Here is a 22,055-nt window from a genome sequence, read left to right on the forward strand (position 1 = left end):
GGCGAGAGACCCGAAAAATTTTTCGACATCGTTCTGCTTTATTCTTTGTATATCCACCCATTCGGATGCTAGGAGACCCCTCGGAGCGAAGACGGCTTGTTTGGGGGGGTTTTGGGGGCTTTTTTGTAAAATATCTATTTTGCTCAATTTTCCATAACTTTGGCCAGGTCGCGGGTGGGGCGAGAGACCCGAAAAATTTTTCGACATCGTTCTGCTTTATTCTTTGTATATCCACCCATTCGGATGCTAGGAGACCCCTCGGAGCAAAGACGGCTTGTTTGGGGGGGTTTTGGGGGCTTTTTTGGAAAATATCTATTTTGCTCAATTTTCCATAACTTTGGCCAGGTCGCGGGTGGGGCGAGAGACCCGAAAAATTTTTCGACATCGTTCTGCTTTATTCTTTGTATATCCACCCATTCGGATGCTAGGAGACCCCTCGGAGCGAAGACGGCTTGTTTGGGGGGGTTTGGGGGCTTTTTTCGAAAATATCTATTTTGCTCAATTTTCCATAACTTTGGCCAGGTCGCGGGTGGGGCGAGAGACCCGAAAAAATTTTCGACATCGTTCTGCTTTATTCTTTGTATATTCACCCATTCGGATGCTAGGAGACCCCTCGGAGCGAAGACGGCTTGTTTGGGGGGGTTTTGGGGGCTTTTTTGGAAAATATCTATTTTGCTCAATTTTCCATAACTTTGGCCAGGTCGCGGGTGGGGCGAGAGACCCGAAAATTTTTTCGACATCGTTCTGCTTTATTCTTTGTATATCCACCCATTCGGATGCTAGGAGACCCCTCGGAGCGAAGACGGCTTGTTTGGGGGGGTTTTGGGGGCTTTTTTTGAAAATATCTATTTTGCTCAATTTTCCATAACTTTGGCCAGGTCGCGGGTGGGGCGAGAGACTTGAAAAATTTTTCGACATCGTTCTGCTTTATTCTTTGTATATCCACCCATTCGGATGCTAGGAGACCCCTCGGAGCGAAGACGGCTTGTTTGGGGGGGTTTTGGGGGCTTTTTTGGAAAATATCTATTTTGCTCAATTTTCCATAACTTTGGCCAGGTCGCGGGTGGGGCGAGAGACCCGAAAATTTTTTCGACATCGTTCTGCTTTATTCTTTGTATATCCACCCATTCGGATGCTAGGAGACCCCTCGGAGCGAAGACGGCTTGTTTGGGGGGGTTTTAGGGGCTTTTTTGGAAAATATCTATTTTGCTCAATTTTCCATAACTTTGGCCAGGTCGCGGGTTGGGCGAGAGACCCGAAAAATTTTTCGACATCGTTCTGCATTATTCTTTGTATATCCACCCATTCGGATACTAGGAGACCCCTCGGAGCGAAGACGGCTTGTTTGGGGGGGTTTTGGGGGCTTTTTTGGAAAATATCTATTTTGCTCAATTTTCCATAACTTTGGCCAGGTCGCGGGTGGGGCGAGAGACCCGAAAAATTTTTCGACATCGTTCTGCTTTATTCTTTGTATATCCACCCATTCGGATGCTAGGAGACCCCTCGGAGCGAAGACGGCTTGTTTGGGGGGGTTTTGGGGGCTTTTTTGGAAAATATCTATTTTGCTCAATTTTCCATAACTTTGGCCAGGTCGCGGGTGGGGCGAGAGACCCGAAAAATTTTTCGACATCGTTCTGCTTTATTCTTTGTATATCCACCCATTCGGATGCTAGGAGACCCCTCGGAGCGAAGACGGCTTGTTTGGGGGGGTTTTGGGGGCTTTTTTGGAAAATATCTATTTTGCTCAATTTTCCATAACTTTGGCCAGGTCGCGGGTGGGGCGAGAGACCCGAAAAATTTTTCGACATCGTTCTGCTTTATTCTTTGTATATCCACCCATTCGGATGCTAGGAGACCCCTCGGAGCGAAGACGGCTTGTTTGGGGGGGTTTGGGGGCTTTTTTGGAAAATATCTATTTTGCTCAATTTTCCATAACTTTGGCCAGGTCGCGGGTGGGGCGAGAGACCCGAAAAAATTTTCGACATCGTTCTGCTTTATTCTTTGTATATCCACCCATTCGGATGCTAGGAGACCCCTCGGAGCGAAGACGGCTTGTTTGGGGGGGTTTGGGGGCTTTTTTGGAAAATATCTATTTTGCTCAATTTTCCATAACTTTGGCCAGGTCGCGGGTGGGGCGAGAGACCCGAAAAAATTTTCGACATCGTTCTGCTTTATTCTTTGTATATCCACCCATTCGGATGCTAGGAGACCCCTCGGAGCGAAGACGGCTTGTTTGGGGGGGTTTTGGGGGCTTTTTTGGAAAATATCTATTTTGCTCAATTTTCCATAACTTTGGCCAGGTCGCGGGTGGGGCGAGAGACCCGAAAAATTTTTCGACATCGTTCTGCTTTATTCTTTGTATATCCACCCATTCGGATGCTAGGAGACCCCTCGGAGCGAAGACGGCTTGTTTGGGGGGGTTTGGGGGCTTTTTTGGAAAATATCTATTTTGCTCAATTTTCCATAACTTTGGCCAGGTCGCGGGTGGGGCGAGAGACCCGAAAAAATTTTCGATATCGTTCTGCTTTATTCTTTGTATATCCACCCATTCGGATGCTAGGAGACCCCTCGGAGCGAAGACGGCTTGTTTGGGGGGGTTTGGGGGCTTTTTTGGAAAATATCTATTTTGCTCAATTTTCCATAACTTTGGCCAGGTCGCGGGTGGGGCGAGAGACCCGAAAAAATTTTCGACATCGTTCTGCTTTATTCTTTGTATATCCACCCATTCGGATGCTAGGAGACCCCTCGGAGCGAAGACGGCTTGTTTGGGGGGGTTTTGGGGGCTTTTTTGGAAAATATCTATTTTGCTCAATTTTCCATAACTTTGGCCAGGTCGCGGGTGGGGCGAGAGACCCGAAAAATTTTTCGACATCGTTCTGCTTTATTCTTTGTATATCCACCCATTCGGATGCTAGGAGACCCCTCGGAGCGAAGACGGCTTGTTTGGGGGGGTTTTGGGGGCTTTTTTTGAAAATATCTATTTTGCTCAATTTTCCATAACTTTGGCCAGGTCGCGGGTGGGGCGAGAGACTTGAAAAATTTTTCGACATCGTTCTGCTTTATTCTTTGTATATCCACCCATTCGGATGCTAGGAGACCCCTCGGAGCGAAGACGGCTTGTTTGGGGGGGTTTTGGGGGCTTTTTTGGAAAATATCTATTTTGCTCAATTTTCCATAACTTTGGCCAGGTCGCGGGTGGGGCGAGAGACCCGAAAATTTTTTCGACATCGTTCTGCTTTATTCTTTGTATATCCACCCATTCGGATACTAGGAGACCCCTCGCAGCGAAGACGGCTTGTTTGGGGGGGTTTTGGGGGCTTTTTTGGAAAATATCTATTTTGCTCAATTTTCCATAACTTTGGCCAGGTCGCGGGTGGGGCGAGAGACCCGAAAAATTTTTCGACATCGTTCTGCTTTATTCTTTGTATATCCACCCATTCGGATGCTAGGAGACCCCTCGGAGCGAAGACGGCTTGTTTGGGGGGGTTTTGGGGGCTTTTTTGGAAAATATCTCTTTTGCTCAATTTTCCATAACTTTGGCCAGGTCGCGGGTGGGGCGAGAGACCCGAAAAATTTTTCGACATCGTTCTGCTTTATTCTTTGTATATCCACCCATTCGGATGCTAGGAGACCCCTCGGAGCGAAGACGGCTTGTTTGGGGGGGTTTTTGGGGCTTTTTTGTAAAATATCTATTTTGCTCAATTTTCCATAACTTTGGCCAGGTCGCGGGTGGGGCGAGAGACCCGAAAATTTTTTCGACATCGTTCTGCTTTATTCTTTGTATATCCACCCATTCGGATGCTAGGAGACCCCTCGGAGCAAAGACGGCTTGTTTGGGGGGGTTTTGGGGGCTTTTTTGGAAAATATCTATTTTGCTCAATTTTCCATAACTTTGGCCAGGTCGCGGGTGGGGCGAGAGACCCGAAAATTTTTTCGACATCGTTCTGCTTTATTCTTTGTATATCCACCCATTCGGATGCTAGGAGACCCCTCGGAGCGAAGACGGCTTGTTTGGGGGGGTTTGGGGGCTTTTTTGGAAAATATCTATTTTGCTCAATTTTCCATAACTTTGGCCAGGTCGCGGGTGGGGCGAGAGACCCGAAAAAATTTTCGACATCGTTCTGCTTTATTCTTTGTATATCCACCCATTCGGATGCTAGGAGACCCCTCGGAGCGAAGACGGCTTGTTTGGGGGGGTTTTGGGGGCTTTTTTGGAAAATATCTATTTTGCTCAATTTTCCATAACTTTGGCCAGGTCGCGGGTGGGGCGAGAGACCCGAAAAATTTTTCGACATCGTTCTGCTTTATTCTTTGTATATCCACCCATTCGGATGCTAGGAGACCCCTCGGAGCGAAGACGGCTTGTTTGGGGGGGTTTTGGGGGCTTTTTTTGAAAATATCTATTTTGCTCAATTTTCCATAACTTTGGCCAGGTCGCGGGTGGGGCGAGAGACTTGAAAAATTTTTCGACATCGTTCTGCTTTATTCTTTGTATATCCACCCATTCGGATGCTAGGAGACCCCTCGGAGCGAAGACGGCTTGTTTGGGGGGGTTTTGGGGGCTTTTTTGGAAAATATCTATTTTGCTCAATTTTCCATAACTTTGGCCAGGTCGCGGGTGGGGCGAGAGACCCGAAAATTTTTTCGACATCGTTCTGCTTTATTTTTTGTATATCCACCCATTCGGATGCTAGGAGACCCCTCGGAGCGAAGACAGCTTGTTTGGGGGGGTTTTGGGGTTTTTTTTGGAAAATATCTATTTTGCTCAATTTTCCATAACTTTGGCCAGGTCGCGGGTGGGGCGAGAGACCCGAAAAATTTTTCGACATCGTTCTGCTTTATTCTTTGTATATCCACCCATTCGGATGCTAGGAGACCCCTCGGAGCGAAGACGGCTTGTTTGGGGGGGTTTTGGGGGCTTTTTTGGAAAATATCTCTTTTGCTCAATTTTCCATAACTTTGGCCAGGTCGCGGGTGGGGCGAGAGACCCGAAAAATTTTTCGACATCGTTCTGCTTTATTCTTTGTATATCCACCCATTCGGATGCTAGGAGACCCCTCGGAGCGAAGACGGCTTGTTTGGGGGCTTTTTTGGAAAATATCTATTTTGCTCAATTTTCCATAACTTTGGCCAGGTCGCGGGTGGGGCGAGAGACCCGAAAAATTTTTCGACATCGTTCTGCTTTATTCTTTGTATATCCACCCATTCGGATGCTAGGAGACCCCTCGGAGCGAAGACGGCTTGTTTGGGGGGGTTTTGGGGGCTTTTTTTGAAAATATCTATTTTGCTCAATTTTCCATAACTTTGGCCAGGTCGCGGGTGGGGCGAGAGACCCGAAAATTTTTTCGACATCGTTCTGCTTTATTCTTTGTATATCCACCCATTCGGATGCTAGGAGACCCCTCGGAGCGAAGACGGCTTGTTTGGGGGGGTTTTTGGGGCTTTTTTGGAAAATATCTATTTTGCTCAATTTTCCATAACTTTGGCCAGGTCGCGGGTGGGGCGAGAGACCCGAAAATTTTTTCGACATCGTTCTGCTTTATTCTTTGTATATCCACCCATTCGGATGCTAGGAGACCCCTCGGAGCGAAGACGGCTTGTTTGGGGGGGTTTTGGGGGCTTTTTTGGAAAATATCTATTTTGCTCAATTTTCCATAACTTTGGCCAGGTCGCGGGTGGGGCGAGAGACCCGAAAAATTTTTCGACATCGTTCTGCATTATTCTTTGTATATCCACCCATTCGGATGCTAGGAGACCCCTCGGATCGAAGACGGCTTGTTTGGGGGGGTTTTGGGGGCTTTTTTGGAAAATATCTATTTTGCTCAATTTTCCATAACTTTGGCCAGGTCGCGGGTGGGGCGAGAGACCCGAAAAAATTTTCAACATCGTTCTGCTTTATTCTTTGTATATCCACCCATTCGGATGCTAGGAGACCCCTCGGAGCGAAGACGGCTTGTTTGGGGGGGTTTTGGGGGCTTTTTTGGAAAATATCTATTTTGCTCAATTTTCCATAACTTTGGCCAGGTCGCGGGTGGGGCGAGAGACCCGAAAAATTTTTCGACATCGTTCTGCTTTATTCTTTGTATATCCACCCATTCGGATGCTAGGAGACCCCTCGGAGCGAAGACGGCTTGTTTGGGGGGGTTTTGGGGGCTTTTTTGGAAAATATCTATTTTGCTCAATTTTCCATAACTTTGGCCAGGTCGTTGGTGGGGCGAGAGACCCGAAAAATTTTTCGACATCGTTCTGCATTATTCTTTGTATATCCACCCATTCGGATGCTAGGAGACCCCTCGGAGCGAAGACGGCTTGTTTGGGGGGGTTTTGGGGGCTTTTTTGGAAAATATCTATTTTGCTCAATTTTCCATAACTTTGGCCAGGTCGCGGGTGGGGCGAGAGACGCGAAAAAATTTTCGACATCGTTCTGCTTTATTCTTTTATATCCACCCATTCGGATGCTAGGAGACCCCTCGGAGCGAAGACGGCTTGTTTGGGGGGGTTTTGGGGGCTTTTTTGGAAAATATCTATTTTGCTCAATTTTCCATAACTTTGGCCAGGTCGCGGGTGGGGCGAGAGACCCGAAAAATTTTTCGACATCGTTCTGCTTTATTCTTTGTATATCCACCCATTCGGATGCTAGGAGACCCCTCGGAGCGAAGACGGCTTGTTTGGGGGGGTTTTGGGGGCTTTTTTGGAAAATATCTATTTTGCTCAATTTTCCATAACTTTGGCCAGGTCGCGGGTGGGGCGAGAGACCCGAAAAATTTTTCGACATCGTTCTGCTTTATTCTTTGTATATCCACCCATTCGGATGCTAGGAGACCCCTCGGAGCGAAGACGGCTTGTTTGGGGGGGTTTTGGGGGCTTTTTTGGAAAATATCTCTTTTGCTCAATTTTCCATAACTTTGGCCAGGTCGCGGGTGGGGCGAGAGACCCGAAAAATTTTTCGACATCGTTCTGCTTTATTCTTTGTATATCCACCCATTCGGATGCTAGGAGACCCCTCGGAGCGAAGACGGCTTGTTTGGGGGCTTTTTTGGAAAATATCTATTTTGCTCAATTTTCCATAACTTTGGCCAGGTCGCGGGTGGGGCGAGAGACCCGAAAAATGTTTCGACATCGTTCTGCTTTATTCTTTGTATATCCACCCATTCGGATGCTAGGAGACCCCTCGGAGCGAAGACGGCTTGTTTGGGGGGGTTTTGGGGGCTTTTTTTGAAAATATCTATTTTGCTCAATTTTCCATAACTTTGGCCAGGTCGCGGGTGGGGCGAGAGACCCGAAAATTTTTTCGACATCGTTCTGCTTTATTCTTTGTATATCCACCCATTCGGATGCTAGGAGACCCCTCGGAGCGAAGACGGCTTGTTTGGGGGGGTTTTGGGGGCTTTTTTGGAAAATATCTATTTTGCTCAATTTTCCATAACTTTGGCCAGGTCGCGGGTGGGGCGAGAGACCCGAAAATTTTTTCGACATCGTTCTGCTTTATTCTTTGTATATCCACCCATTCGGATGCTAGGAGACCCCTCGGAGCGAAGACGGCTTGTTTGGGGGGGTTTTTGGGGCTTTTTTGTAATATATCTATTTTGCTCAATTTTCCATAACTTTGGCCAGGTCGCGGGTGGGGCGAGAGACCCGAAAAATTTTTCGACATCGTTCTGCTTTATTCTTTGTATATCCACCCATTCGGATGCTAGGAGACCCCTCGGAGCGAAGACGGCTTGTTTGGGGGGGTTTTGGGGGCTTTTTTGGAAAATATCTATTTTGCTCAATTTTCCATAACTTTGGCCAGGTCGCGGGTGGGGGAGAGACCCGAAAAATTTTTCGACATCGTTCTGCTTTATTCTTTGTATATCCACCCATTCGGATGCTAGGAGACCCCTCGGAGCGAAGACGGCTTGTTTGGGGGGGTTTTGGGGGCTTTTTTGGAAAATATCTCTTTTGCTCAATTTTCCATAACTTTGGCCAGGTCGCGGGTGGGGCGAGAGACCCGAAAAATTTTTCGACATCGTTCTGCTTTATTCTTTGTATATCCACCCATTCGGATGCTAGGAGACCCCTCGGAGCGAAGACGGCTTGTTTGGGGGCTTTTTTTGAAAATATCTATTTTGCTCAATTTTCCATAACTTTGGCCAGGTCGCGGGTGGGGCGAGAGACCCGAAAATTTTTTCGACATCGTTCTGCTTTATTCTTTGTATATCCACCCATTCGGATGCTAGGAGACCCCTCGGAGCGAAGACGGCTTGTTTGGGGGGGTTTTTGGGGCTTTTTTGGAAAATATCTATTTTGCTCAATTTTCCATAACTTTGGCCAGGTCGCGGGTGGGGCGAGAGACCCGAAAATTTTTTCGACATCGTTCTGCTTTATTCTTTGTATATCCACCCATTCGGATGCTAGGAGACCCCTCGGAGCGAAGACGGCTTGTTTGGGGGGGTTTTGGGGGCTTTTTTGGAAAATATCTATTTTGCTCAATTTTCCATAACTTTGGCCAGGTCGCGGGTGGGGCGAGAGACCCGAAAAATTTTTCGACATCGTTCTGCATTATTCTTTGTATATCCACCCATTCGGATGCTAGGAGACCCCTCGGATCGAAGACGGCTTGTTTGGGGGGGTTTTGGGGGCTTTTTTGGAAAATATCTATTTTGCTCAATTTTCCATAACTTTGGCCAGGTCGCGGGTGGGGCGAGAGACCCGAAAAAATTTTCAACATCGTTCTGCTTTATTCTTTGTATATCCACCCATTCGGATGCTAGGAGACCCCTCGGAGCGAAGACGGCTTGTTTGGGGGGGTTTTGGGGGCTTTTTTGGAAAATATCTATTTTGCTCAATTTTCCATAACTTTGGCCAGGTCGCGGGTGGGGCGAGAGACCCGAAAAATTTTTCGACATCGTTCTGCTTTATTCTTTGTATATCCACCCATTCGGATGCTAGGAGACCCCTCGGAGCGAAGACGGCTTGTTTGGGGGGGTTTTGGGGGCTTTTTTGGAAAATATCTATTTTGCTCAATTTTCCATAACTTTGGCCAGGTCGTTGGTGGGGCGAGAGACCCGAAAAATTTTTCGACATCGTTCTGCATTATTCTTTGTATATCCACCCATTCGGATGCTAGGAGACCCCTCGGAGCGAAGACGGCTTGTTTGGGGGGGTTTTGGGGGCTTTTTTGGAAAATATCTATTTTGCTCAATTTTCCATAACTTTGGCCAGGTCGCGGGTGGGGCGAGAGACGCGAAAAAATTTTCGACATCGTTCTGCTTTATTCTTTTATATCCACCCATTCGGATGCTAGGAGACCCCTCGGAGCGAAGACGGCTTGTTTGGGGGGGTTTTGGGGGCTTTTTTGGAAAATATCTATTTTGCTCAATTTTCCATAACTTTGGCCAGGTCGCGGGTGGGGCGAGAGACCCGAAAAATTTTTCGACATCGTTCTGCTTTATTCTTTGTATATCCACCCATTCGGATGCTAGGAGACCCCTCGGAGCGAAGACGGCTTGTTTGGGGGGGTTTTGGGGGCTTTTTTGGAAAATATCTATTTTGCTCAATTTTCCATAACTTTGGCCAGGTCGCGGGTGGGGCGAGAGACCCGAAAAATTTTTCGACATCGTTCTGCTTTATTCTTTGTATATCCACCCATTCGGATGCTAGGAGACCCCTCGGAGCGAAGACGGCTTGTTTGGGGGGGTTTTGGGGGCTTTTTTGGAAAATATCTCTTTTGCTCAATTTTCCATAACTTTGGCCAGGTCGCGGGTGGGGCGAGAGACCCGAAAAATTTTTCGACATCGTTCTGCTTTATTCTTTGTATATCCACCCATTCGGATGCTAGGAGACCCCTCGGAGCGAAGACGGCTTGTTTGGGGGCTTTTTTGGAAAATATCTATTTTGCTCAATTTTCCATAACTTTGGCCAGGTCGCGGGTGGGGCGAGAGACCCGAAAAATGTTTCGACATCGTTCTGCTTTATTCTTTGTATATCCACCCATTCGGATGCTAGGAGACCCCTCGGAGCGAAGACGGCTTGTTTGGGGGGGTTTTGGGGGCTTTTTTTGAAAATATCTATTTTGCTCAATTTTCCATAACTTTGGCCAGGTCGCGGGTGGGGCGAGAGACCCGAAAATTTTTTCGACATCGTTCTGCTTTATTCTTTGTATATCCACCCATTCGGATGCTAGGAGACCCCTCGGAGCGAAGACGGCTTGTTTGGGGGGGTTTTGGGGGCTTTTTTGGAAAATATCTATTTTGCTCAATTTTCCATAACTTTGGCCAGGTCGCGGGTGGGGCGAGAGACCCGAAAATTTTTTCGACATCGTTCTGCTTTATTCTTTGTATATCCACCCATTCGGATGCTAGGAGACCCCTCGGAGCGAAGACGGCTTGTTTGGGGGGGTTTTTGGGGCTTTTTTGTAATATATCTATTTTGCTCAATTTTCCATAACTTTGGCCAGGTCGCGGGTGGGGCGAGAGACCCGAAAAATTTTTCGACATCGTTCTGCTTTATTCTTTGTATATCCACCCATTCGGATGCTAGGAGACCCCTCGGAGCGAAGACGGCTTGTTTGGGGGGGTTTTGGGGGCTTTTTTGGAAAATATCTATTTTGCTCAATTTTCCATAACTTTGGCCAGGTCGCGGGTGGGGGAGAGACCCGAAAAATTTTTCGACATCGTTCTGCTTTATTCTTTGTATATCCACCCATTCGGATGCTAGGAGACCCCTCGGAGCGAAGACGGCTTGTTTGGGGGGGTTTTGGGGGCTTTTTTGGAAAATATCTCTTTTGCTCAATTTTCCATAACTTTGGCCAGGTCGCGGGTGGGGCGAGAGACCCGAAAAATTTTTCGACATCGTTCTGCTTTATTCTTTGTATATCCACCCATTCGGATGCTAGGAGACCCCTCGGAGCGAAGACGGCTTGTTTGGGGGCTTTTTTGGAAAATATCTATTTTGCTCAATTTTCCATAACTTTGGCCAGGTCGCGGGTGGGGCGAGAGACCCGAAAAATTTTTCGACATCGTTCTGCTTTATTCTTTGTATATCCACCCATTCGGATGCTAGGAGACCCCTCGGAGCGAAGACGGCTTGTTTGGGGGGGTTTTGGGGGCTTTTTTGGAAAATATCTATTTTGCTCAATTTTCCATAACTTTGGCCAGGTCGCGGGTGGGGCGAGAGACCTGAAAAATTTTTCGACATCGTTCTGCATTATTCTTTGTATATCCACCCATTCGGATGCTAGGAGACCCCTCGGAGCGAAGACGGCTTGTTTGGGGGGGTTTTGGGGGCTTTTTTGGAAAATATCTATTTTGCTCAATTTTCCATAACTTTGGCCAGGTCGCGGGTGGGGCGAGAGACCCGAAAAATTTTTCGACATCGTTCTGCTTTATTCTTTGTATATCCACCCATTCGGATGCTAGGAGACCCCTCGGAGCGAAGACGGCTTGTTTGGGGGGGTTTTGGGGGCTTTTTTGGAAAATATCTATTTTGCTCAATTTTCCATAACTTTGGCCAGGTCGCGGGTGGGGCGAGAGACCCGAAAATTTTTTCGACATCGTTCTGCTTTATTCTTTGTATATCCACCCATTCGGATGCTAGGAGACCCCTCGGAGCGAAGACGGCTTGTTTGGGGGGGTTTTTGGGGCTTTTTTGTAATATATCTATTTTGCTCAATTTTCCATAACTTTGGCCAGGTCGCGGGTGGGGCGAGAGACCCGAAAAATTTTTCGACATCGTTCTGCTTTATTCTTTGTATATCCACCCATTCGGATGCTAGGAGACCCCTCGGAGCGAAGACGGCTTGTTTGCGGGGGTTTTGGGGGCTTTTTTGGAAAATATCTATTTTGCTCAATTTTCCATAACTTTGGCCAGGTCGCGGGTGGGGGAGAGACCCGAAAAATTTTTCGACATCGTTCTGCTTTATTCTTTGTATATCCACCCATTCGGATGCTAGGAGACCCCTCGGAGCGAAGACGGCTTGTTTGGGGGGGTTTTGGGGGCTTTTTTGGAAAATATCTCTTTTGCTCAATTTTCCATAACTTTGGCCAGGTCGCGGGTGGGGCGAGAGACCCGAAAATTTTTTCGACATCGTTCTGCTTTATTCTTTGTATATCCACCCATTCGGATGCTAGGAGACCCCTCGGAGCGAAGACGGCTTGTTTGGGGGCTTTTTTGGAAAATATCTATTTTGCTCAATTTTCCATAACTTTGGCCAGGTCGCGGGTGGGGCGAGAGACCCGAAAAATGTTTCGACATCGTTCTGCTTTATTCTTTGTATATCCACCCATTCGGATGCTAGGAGACCCCTCGGAGCGAAGACGGCTTGTTTGGGGGGGGTTTTGGGGGCTTTTTTTGAAAATATCTATTTTGCTCAATTTTCCATAACTTTGGCCAGGTCGCGGGTGGGGCGAGAGACCCGAAAATTTTTTCGACATCGTTCTGCTTTATTCTTTGTATATCCACCCATTCGGATGCTAGGAGACCCCTCGGAGCGAAGACGGCTTGTTTGGGGGGGTTTTGGGGGCTTTTTTGGAAAATATCTATTTTGCTCAATTTTCCATAACTTTGGCCAGGTCGCGGGTGGGGCGAGAGACCTGAAAAATTTTTCGACATCGTTCTGCATTATTCTTTGTATATCCACCCATTCGGATGCTAGGAGACCCCTCGGAGCGAAGACGGCTTGTTTGGGGGGCTTTTGGGGGCTTTTTTGGAAAATATCTATTTTGCTCAATTTTCCATAACTTTGGCCAGGTCGCGGGTGGGGCGAGAGACCCGAAAAATTTTTCGACATCGTTCTGCTTTATTCTTTGTATATCCACCCATTCGGATGCTAGGAGACCCCTCGGAGCGAAGACGGCTTGTTTGGGGGGGTTTTGGGGGCTTTTTTGGAAAATATCTATTTTGCTCAATTTTCCATAACTTTGGCCAGGTCGCGGGTGGGGCGAGAGACCCGAAAATTTTTTCGACATCGTTCTGCTTTATTCTTTGTATATCCACCCATTCGGATGCTAGGAGACCCCTCGGAGCGAAGACGGCTTGTTTGGGGGGGTTTTGGGGGCTTTTTTGTAATATATCTATTTTGCTCAATTTTCCATAACTTTGGCCAGGTCGCGGGTGGGGCGAGAGACCCGAAAAATTTTTCGACATCGTTCTGCTTTATTCTTTGTATATCCACCCATTCGGATGCTAGGAGACCCCTCGGAGCGAAGACGGCTTGTTTGGGGGGGTTTTGGGGGCTTTTTTGGAAAATATCTATTTTGCTCAATTTTCCATAACTTTGGCCAGGTCGCGGGTGGGGGAGAGACCCGAAAAATTTTTCGACATCGTTCTGCTTTATTCTTTGTATATCCACCCATTCGGATGCTAGGAGACCCCTCAGAGCGAAGACGGCTTGTTTGGGGGGGTTTTGGGGGCTTTTTTGGAAAATATCTCTTTTGCTCAATTTTCCATAACTTTGGCCAGGTCGCGGGTGGGGCGAGAGACCCGAAAAATTTTTCGACATCGTTCTGCTTTATTCTTTGTATATCCACCCATTCGGATGCTAGGAGACCCCTCGGAGCGAAGACGGCTTGTTTGGGGGCTTTTTTGGAAAATATCTATTTTGCTCAATTTTCCATAACTTTGGCCAGGTCGCGGGTGGGGCGAGAGACCCGAAAAATTTTTCGACATCGTTCTGCTTTATTCTTTGTATATCCACCCATTCGGATGCTAGGAGACCCCTCGGAGCGAAGACGACTTGTTTGGGGGGGTTTTGGGGGCTTTTTTGGAAAATATCTATTTTGCTCAATTTTCCATAACTTTGGCCAGGTCGCGGGTGGGGCGAGAGACCCGAAAAATTTTTCGACATCGTTCTGCTTTATTCTTTGTATATCCACCCAATCGGATGCTAGGAGACCCCTCGGAGCGAAGACGGCTTGTTTCGGGGGGTTTTGGGGGCTTTTTTGGAAAATATCTATTTTGCTCAATTTTCCATAACTTTGGCCAGGTCGCGGGTGGGGCGAGAGACCCGAAAATTTTTTCGACATCGTTCTGCTTTATTCTTTGTATATCCACCCATTCGGATGCTAGGAGACCCCTCGGAGCGAAGACGGCTTGTTTGGGGGGGTTTTGGGGGCTTTTTTGGAAAATATCTATTTTGCTCAATTTTCCATAACTTTGGCCAGGTCGTGGGTGGGGCGAGAGACCCGAAAAATTTTTCGACATCGTTCTGCATTATTCTTTGTATATCCACCCATTCGGATGCTAGGAGACCCCTCGGAGCGAAGACGGCTTGTTTGGGGGGGTTTTGGGGGCTTTTTTGGAAAATATCTATTTTGCTCAATTTTCCATAACTTTGGCCAGGTCGCGGGTGGGGCGAGAGACGCGAAAAAATTTTCGACATCGTTCTGCTTTATTCTTTTATATCCACCCATTCGGATGCTAGGAGACCCCTCGGAGCGAAGACGGCTTGTTTGGGGGGGTTTTGGGGGCTTTTTTGGAAAATATCTATTTTGCTCAATTTTCCATAACTTTGGCCAGGTCGCGGGTGGGGCGAGAGACCCGAAAAATTTTTCGACATCGTTCTGCTTTATTCTTTGTATATCCACCCATTCGGATGCTAGGAGACCCCTCGGAGCGAAGACGGCTTGTTTGGGGGGGTTTTGGGGGCTTTTTTGGAAAATATCTATTTTGCTCAATTTTCCATAACTTTGGCCAGGTCGCGGGTGGGGCGAGAGACCCGAAAAATTTTTCGACATCGTTCTGCTTTATTCTTTGTATATCCACCCATTCGGATGCTAGGAGACCCCTCGGAGCGAAGACGGCTTGTTTGGGGGGGTTTTGGGGGCTTTTTTGGAAAATATCTCTTTTGCTCAATTTTCCATAACTTTGGCCAGGTCGCGGGTGGGGCGAGAGACCCGAAAAATTTTTCGACATCGTTCTGCTTTATTCTTTGTATATCCACCCATTCGGATGCTAGGAGACCCCTCGGAGCGAAGACGGCTTGTTTGGGGGCTTTTTTGGAAAATATCTATTTTGCTCAATTTTCCATAACTTTGGCCAGGTCGCGGGTGGGGCGAGAGACCCGAAAAATGTTTCGACATCGTTCTGCTTTATTCTTTGTATATCCACCCATTCGGATGCTAGGAGACCCCTCGGAGCGAAGACGGCTTGTTTGGGGGGGTTTTGGGGGCTTTTTTTGAAAATATCTATTTTGCTCAATTTTCCATAACTTTGGCCAGGTCGCGGGTGGGGCGAGAGACCCGAAAATTTTTTCGACATCGTTCTGCTTTATTCTTTGTATATCCACCCATTCGGATGCTAGGAGACCCCTCGGAGCGAAGACGGCTTGTTTGGGGGGGTTTTGGGGGCTTTTTTGGAAAATATCTATTTTGCTCAATTTTCCATAACTTTGGCCAGGTCGCGGGTGGGGCGAGAGACCTGAAAAATTTTTCGACATCGTTCTGCATTATTCTTTGTATATCCACCCATTCGGATGCTAGGAGACCCCTCGGAGCGAAGACGGCTTGTTTGGGGGGGTTTTGGGGGCTTTTTTGGAAAATATCTATTTTGCTCAATTTTCCATAACTTTGGCCAGGTCGCGGGTGGGGCGAGAGACCCGAAAATTTTTTCGACATCGTTCTGCTTTATTCTTTGTATATCCACCCATTCGGATGCTAGGAGACCCCTCGGAGCGAAGACGGCTTGTTTGGGGGGGTTTTGGGGGCTTTTTTGGAAAATATCTATTTTGCTCAATTTTCCATAACTTTGGCCAGGTCGCGGGTGGGGCGAGAGACCCGAAAATTTTTTCGACATCGTTCTGCTTTATTCTTTGTATATCCACCCATTCGGATGCTAGGAGACCCCTCGGAGCGAAGACGGCTTGTTTGGGGGGGTTTTTGGGGCTTTTTTGTAATATATCTATTTTGCTCAATTTTCCATAACTTTGGCCAGGTCGCGGGTGGGGCGAGAGACCCGAAAAATTTTTCGACATCGTTCTGCTTTATTCTTTGTATATCCACCCATTCGGATGCTAGGAGACCCCTCGGAGCGAAGACGGCTTGTTTGGGGGGGTTTTGGGGGCTTTTTTGGAAAATATCTATTTTGCTCAATTTTCCATAACTTTGGCCAGGTCGCGGGTGGGGGAGAGACCCGAAAAATTTTTCGACATCGTTCTGCTTTATTCTTTGTATATCCACCCATTCGGATGCTAGGAGACCCCTCGGAGCGAAGACGGCTTGTTTGGGGGGGTTTTGGGGGCTTTTTTGGAAAATATCTCTTTTGCTCAATTTTCCATAACTTTGGCCAGGTCGCGGGTGGGGCGAGAGACCCGAAAAATTTTTCGACATCGTTCTGCTTTATTCTTTGTATATCCACCCATTCGGATGCTAGGAGACCCCTCGGAGCGAAGACGGCTTGTTTGGGGGCTTTTTTGGAAAATATCTATTTTGCTCAATTTTCCATAACTTTGGCCAGGTCGCGGGTGGGGCGAGAGACCCGAAAAATTTTTCGACATCGTTCTGCTTTATTCTTTGTATATCCACCCATTCGGATGCTAGGAGACCCCTCGGAGCGAAGACGGCTTGTTTGGGGGGGTTTTGGGGGCTTTTTTGGAAAATATCTATTTTGCTCAATTTTCCATAACTTTGGCCAGGTCGCGGGTGGGGGAGAGACCCGAAAAATTTTTCGACATCGTTCTGCTTTATTCTTTGTATATCCACCCATTCGGATGCTAGGAGACCCCTCGGAGCGAAGACGGCTTGTTTGGGGGGGTTTTGGGGGCTTTTTTGGAAAATATCTATTTTGCTCAATTTTCCATAACTTTGGCCAGGTCGCGGGTGGGGCGAGAGACCCGAAAAATTTTTCGACATCGTTCTGCTTTATTCTTTGTATATCCACCCATTCGGATGCTAGGAGACCCCTCGGAGCGAAGACGGCTTGTTTGGGGGGGTTTTGGGGGCTTTTTTGGAAAATATCTATTTTGCTCAATTTTCCATAACTTTGGCCAGGTCGCGGGTGGGGCGAGAGACCCGAAAATTTTTTCGACATCGTTCTGCTTTATTCTTTGTATATCCACCCATTCGGATGCTAGGAGACCCCTCGGAGCGAAGAGGGCTTGTTTGGGGGGGTTTTTGGGGCTTTTTTGTAATATATCTATTTTGCTCAATTTTCCATAACTTTGGCCAGGTCGCGGGTGGGGCGAGAGACCCGAAAAATTTTTCGACATCGTTCTGCTTTATTCTTTGTATATCCACCCATTCGGATGCTAGGAGACCCCTCGGAGCGAAGACGGCTTGTTTGGGGGGGTTTTGGGGGCTTTTTTGGAAAATATCTATTTTGCTCAATTTTCCATAACTTTGGCCAGGTCGCGGGTGGGGGAGAGACCCGAAAAATTTTTCGACATCGTTCTGCTTTATTCTTTGTATATCCACCCATTCGGATGCTAGGAGACCCCTCGGAGCGAAGACGGCTTGTTTGGGGGGGTTTTGGGGGCTTTTTTGGAAAATATCTCTTTTGCTCAATTTTCCATAACTTTGGCCAGGTCGCGGGTGGGGCGAGAGACCCGAAAAATTTTTCGACATCGTTCTGCTTTATTCTTTGTATATCCACCCATTCGGATGCTAGGAGACCCCTCGGAGCGAAGACGGCTTGTTTGGGGGCTTTTTTGGAAAATATCTATTTTGCTCAATTTTCCATAACTTTGGCCAGGTCGCGGGTGGGGCGAGAGACCCGAAAAATGTTTCGACATCGTTCTGCTTTATTCTTTGTATATCCACCCATTCGGATGCTAGGAGACCCCTCGGAGCGAAGACGGCTTGTTTGGGGGGGGTTTTGGGGGCTTTTTTTGAAAATATCTATTTTGCTCAATTTTCCATAACTTTGGCCAGGTCGCGGGTGGGGCGAGAGACCCGAAAATTTTTTCGACATCGTTCTGCTTTATTCTTTGTATATCCACCCATTCGGATGCTAGGAGACCCCTCGGAGCGAAGACGGCTTGTTTGGGGGGGTTTTGGGGGCTTTTTTGGAAAATATCTATTTTGCTCAATTTTCCATAACTTTGGCCAGGTCGCGGGTGGGGCGAGAGACCTGAAAAATTTTTCGACATCGTTCTGCGTTATTCTTTGTATATCCACCCATTCGGATGCTAGGAGACCCCTCGGAGCGAAGACGGCTTGTTTGGGGGGGTTTTGGGGGCTTTTTTGGAAAATATCTATTTTGCTCAATTTTCCATAACTTTGGCCAGGTCGCGGGTGGGGCGAGAGACCCGAAAAATTTTTCGACATCGTTCTGCTTTATTCTTTGTATATCCACCCATTCGGATGCTAGGAGACCCCTCGGAGCGAAGACGGCTTGTTTGGGGGGGTTTTGGGGGCTTTTTTGGAAAATATCTATTTTGCTCAATTTTCCATAACTTTGGCCAGGTCGCGGGTGGGGCGAGAGACCCGAAAATTTTTTCGACATCGTTCTGCTTTATTCTTTGTATATCCACCCATTCGGATGCTAGGAGACCCCTCGGAGCGAAGACGGCTTGTTTGGGGGGGTTTTGGGGGCTTTTTTGTAATATATCTATTTTGCTCAATTTTCCATAACTTTGGCCAGGTCGCGGGTGGGGCGAGAGACCCGAAAAATTTTTCGACATCGTTCTGCTTTATTCTTTGTATATCCACCCATTCGGATGCTAGGAGACCCCTCGGAGCGAAGACGGCTTGTTTGGGGGGGTTTTGGGGGCTTTTTTGGAAAATATCTATTTTGCTCAATTTTCCATAACTTTGGCCAGGTCGCGGGTGGGGCGAGAGACCTGAAAAATTTTTCGACATCGTTCTGCATTATTCTTTGTATATCCACCCATTCGGATGCTAGGAGACCCCTCGGAGCGAAGACGGCTTGTTTGGGGGGGTTTTGGGGGCTTTTTTGGAAAATATCTATTTTGCTCAATTTTCCATAACTTTGGCCAGGTCGCGGGTGGGGCGAGAGACCCGAAATTTTTTTCGACATCGTTCTGCTTTATTCTTTCTATATCCACCCATTCGGATGCTAGGAGACCCCTCGGAGCGAAGACGGCTTGTTTGGGGGGGTTTTGGGGGCTTTTTTGGAAAATATCTATTTTGCTCAATTTTCCATAACTTTGGCCAGGTCGCGGGTGGGGCGAGAGACCCGAAAATTTTTTCGACATCGTTCTGCTTTATTCTTTGTATATCCACCCATTCGGATGCTAGGAGACCCCTCGGAGCGAAGACGGCTTGTTTGGGGGGGTTTTTGGGGCTTTTTTGTAATATATCTATTTTGCTCAATTTTCCATAACTTTGGCCAGGTCGCGGGTGGGGCGAGAGACCCGAAAAATTTTTCGACATCGTTCTGCTTTATTCTTTGTATATCCACCCATTCGGATGCTAGGAGACCCCTCGGAGCGAAGACGGCTTGTTTGGGGGCTTTTTTGGAAAATATCTATTTTGCTCAATTTTCCATAACTTTGGCCAGGTCGCGGGTGGGGCGAGAGACCCGAAAAATTTTTCGACATCGTTCTGCTTTATTCTTTGTATATCCACCCATTCGGATGCTAGGAGACCCCTCGGAGCGAAGACGGCTTGTTTGGGGGGGTTTTGGGGGCTTTTTTTGAAAATATCTATTTTGCTCAATTTTCCATAACTTTGGCCAGGTCGCGGGTGGGGCGAGAGACCCGAAAATTTTTTCGACATCGTTCTGCTTTATTCTTTGTATATCCACCCATTCGGATGCTAGGAGACCCCTCGGAGCGAAGACGGCTTGTTTGGGGGGGTTTTGGGGGCTTTTTTGGAAAATATCTATTTTGCTCAATTTTCCATAACTTTGGCCAGGTCGCGGGTGGGGCGAGAGACCCGAAAATTTTTTCGACATCGTTCTGCTTTATTCTTTGTATATCCACCCATTCGGATGCTAGGAGACCCCTCGGAGCGAAGACGGCTTGTTTGGGGGGGTTTTGGGGGCTTTTTTGGAAAATATCTATTTTGCTCAATTTTCCATAACTTTGGCCAGGTCGCGGGTGGGGGAGAGACCCGAAAAATTTTTCGACATCGTTCTGCTTTATTCTTTGTATATCCACCCATTCGGATGCTAGGAGACCCCTCGGAGCGAAGACGGCTTGTTTGGGGGGGTTTTGGGGGCTTTTTTGGAAAATATCTCTTTTGCTCAATTTTCCATAACTTTGGCCAGGTCGCGGGTGGGGCGAGAGACCCGAAAAATTTTTCGACATCGTTCTGCTTTATTCTTTGTATATCCACCCATTCGGATGCTAGGAGACCCCTCGGAGCGAAGACGGCTTGTTTGGGGGCTTTTTTGGAAAATATCTATTTTGCTCAATTTTCCATAACTTTGGCCAGGTCGCGGGTGGGGCGAGAGACCCGAAAAATTTTTCGACATCGTTCTGCTTTATTCTTTGTATATCCACCCATTCGGATGCTAGGAGACCCCTCGGAGCGAAGACGGCTTGTTTGGGGGGGTTTGGGGGGCTTTTTTGGAAAATATCTATTTTGCTCAATTTTCCATAACTTTGGCCAGGTCGCGGGTGGGGCGAGAGACCCGAAAATTTTTTCGACATCGTTCTGCTTTATTCTTTGTATATCCACCCATTCGGATGCTAGGAGACCCCTCGGAGCGAAGACGGCTTGTTTGGGGGGGTTTTGGGGGCTTTTTTGGAAAATATCTATTTTGCTCAATTTTCCATAACTTTGGCCAGGTCGCGGGTGGGGCGAGAGACCCGAAAATTTTTTCGACATCGTTCTGCTTTATTCTTTGTATATCCACCCATTCGGATGCTAGGAGACCCCTCGGAGCGAAGACGGCTTGTTTGGGGGGGTTTTGGGGGCTTTTTTGGAAAATATCTATTTTGCTCAATTTTCCATAACTTTGGCCAGGTCGCGGGTGGGGGAGAGACCCGAAAAATTTTTCGACATCGTTCTGCTTTATTCTTTGTATATCCACCCATTCGGATGCTAGGAGACCCCTCGGAGCGAAGACGGCTTGTTTGGGGGGGTTTTGGGGGCTTTTTTGGAAAATATCTCTTTTGCTCAATTTTCCATAACTTTGGCCAGGTCGCGGGTGGGGCGAGAGACCCGAAAAATTTTTCGACATCGTTCTGCTTTATTCTTTGTATATCCACCCATTCGGATGCTAGGAGACCCCTCGGAGCGAAGACGGCTTGTTTGGGGGCTTTTTTGGAAAATATCTATTTTGCTCAATTTTCCATAACTTTGGCCAGGTCGCGGGTGGGGCGAGAGACCCGAAAAATTTTTCGACATCGTTCTGCTTTATTCTTTGTATATCCACCCATTCGGATGCTAGGAGACCCCTCGGAGCGAAGACGGCTTGTTTGGGGGGGTTTTGGGGGCTTTTTTGGAAAATATCTATTTTGCTCAATTTTCCATAACTTTGGCCAGGTCGCGGGTGGGGGAGAGACCCGAAAAATTTTTCGACATCGTTCTGCTTTATTCTTTGTATATCCACCCATTCGGATGCTAGGAGACCCCTCGGAGCGAAGACGGCTTGTTTGGGGGGGTTTTGGGGGCTTTTTTGGAAAATATCTATTTTGCTCAATTTTCCATAACTTTGGCCAGGTCGCGGGTGGGGCGAGAGACCCGAAAAATTTTTCGACATCGTTCTGCTTTATTCTTTGTATATCCACCCATTCGGATGCTAGGAGACCCCTCGGAGCGAAGACGGCTTGTTTGGGGGGGTTTTGGGGGCTTTTTTGGAAAATATCTATTTTGCTCAATTTTCCATAACTTTGGCCAGGTCGCGGGTGGGGCGAGAGACCCGAAAATTTTTTCGACATCGTTCTGCTTTATTCTTTGTATATCCACCCATTCGGATGCTAGGAGACCCCTCGGAGCGAAGAGGGCTTGTTTGGGGGGGTTTTTGGGGCTTTTTTGTAATATATCTATTTTGCTCAATTTTCCATAACTTTGGCCAGGTCGCGGGTGGGGCGAGAGACCCGAAAAATTTTTCGACATCGTTCTGCTTTATTCTTTGTATATCCACCCATTCGGATGCTAGGAGACCCCTCGGAGCGAAGACGGCTTGTTTGGGGGGGTTTTGGGGGCTTTTTTGGAAAATATCTATTTTGC

Source organism: Lytechinus pictus, chromosome 15 (genome assembly GCF_037042905.1).
Source record: "Lytechinus pictus isolate F3 Inbred chromosome 15, Lp3.0, whole genome shotgun sequence".
Classification (NCBI taxonomy): domain Eukaryota; kingdom Metazoa; phylum Echinodermata; class Echinoidea; order Temnopleuroida; family Toxopneustidae; genus Lytechinus; species Lytechinus pictus.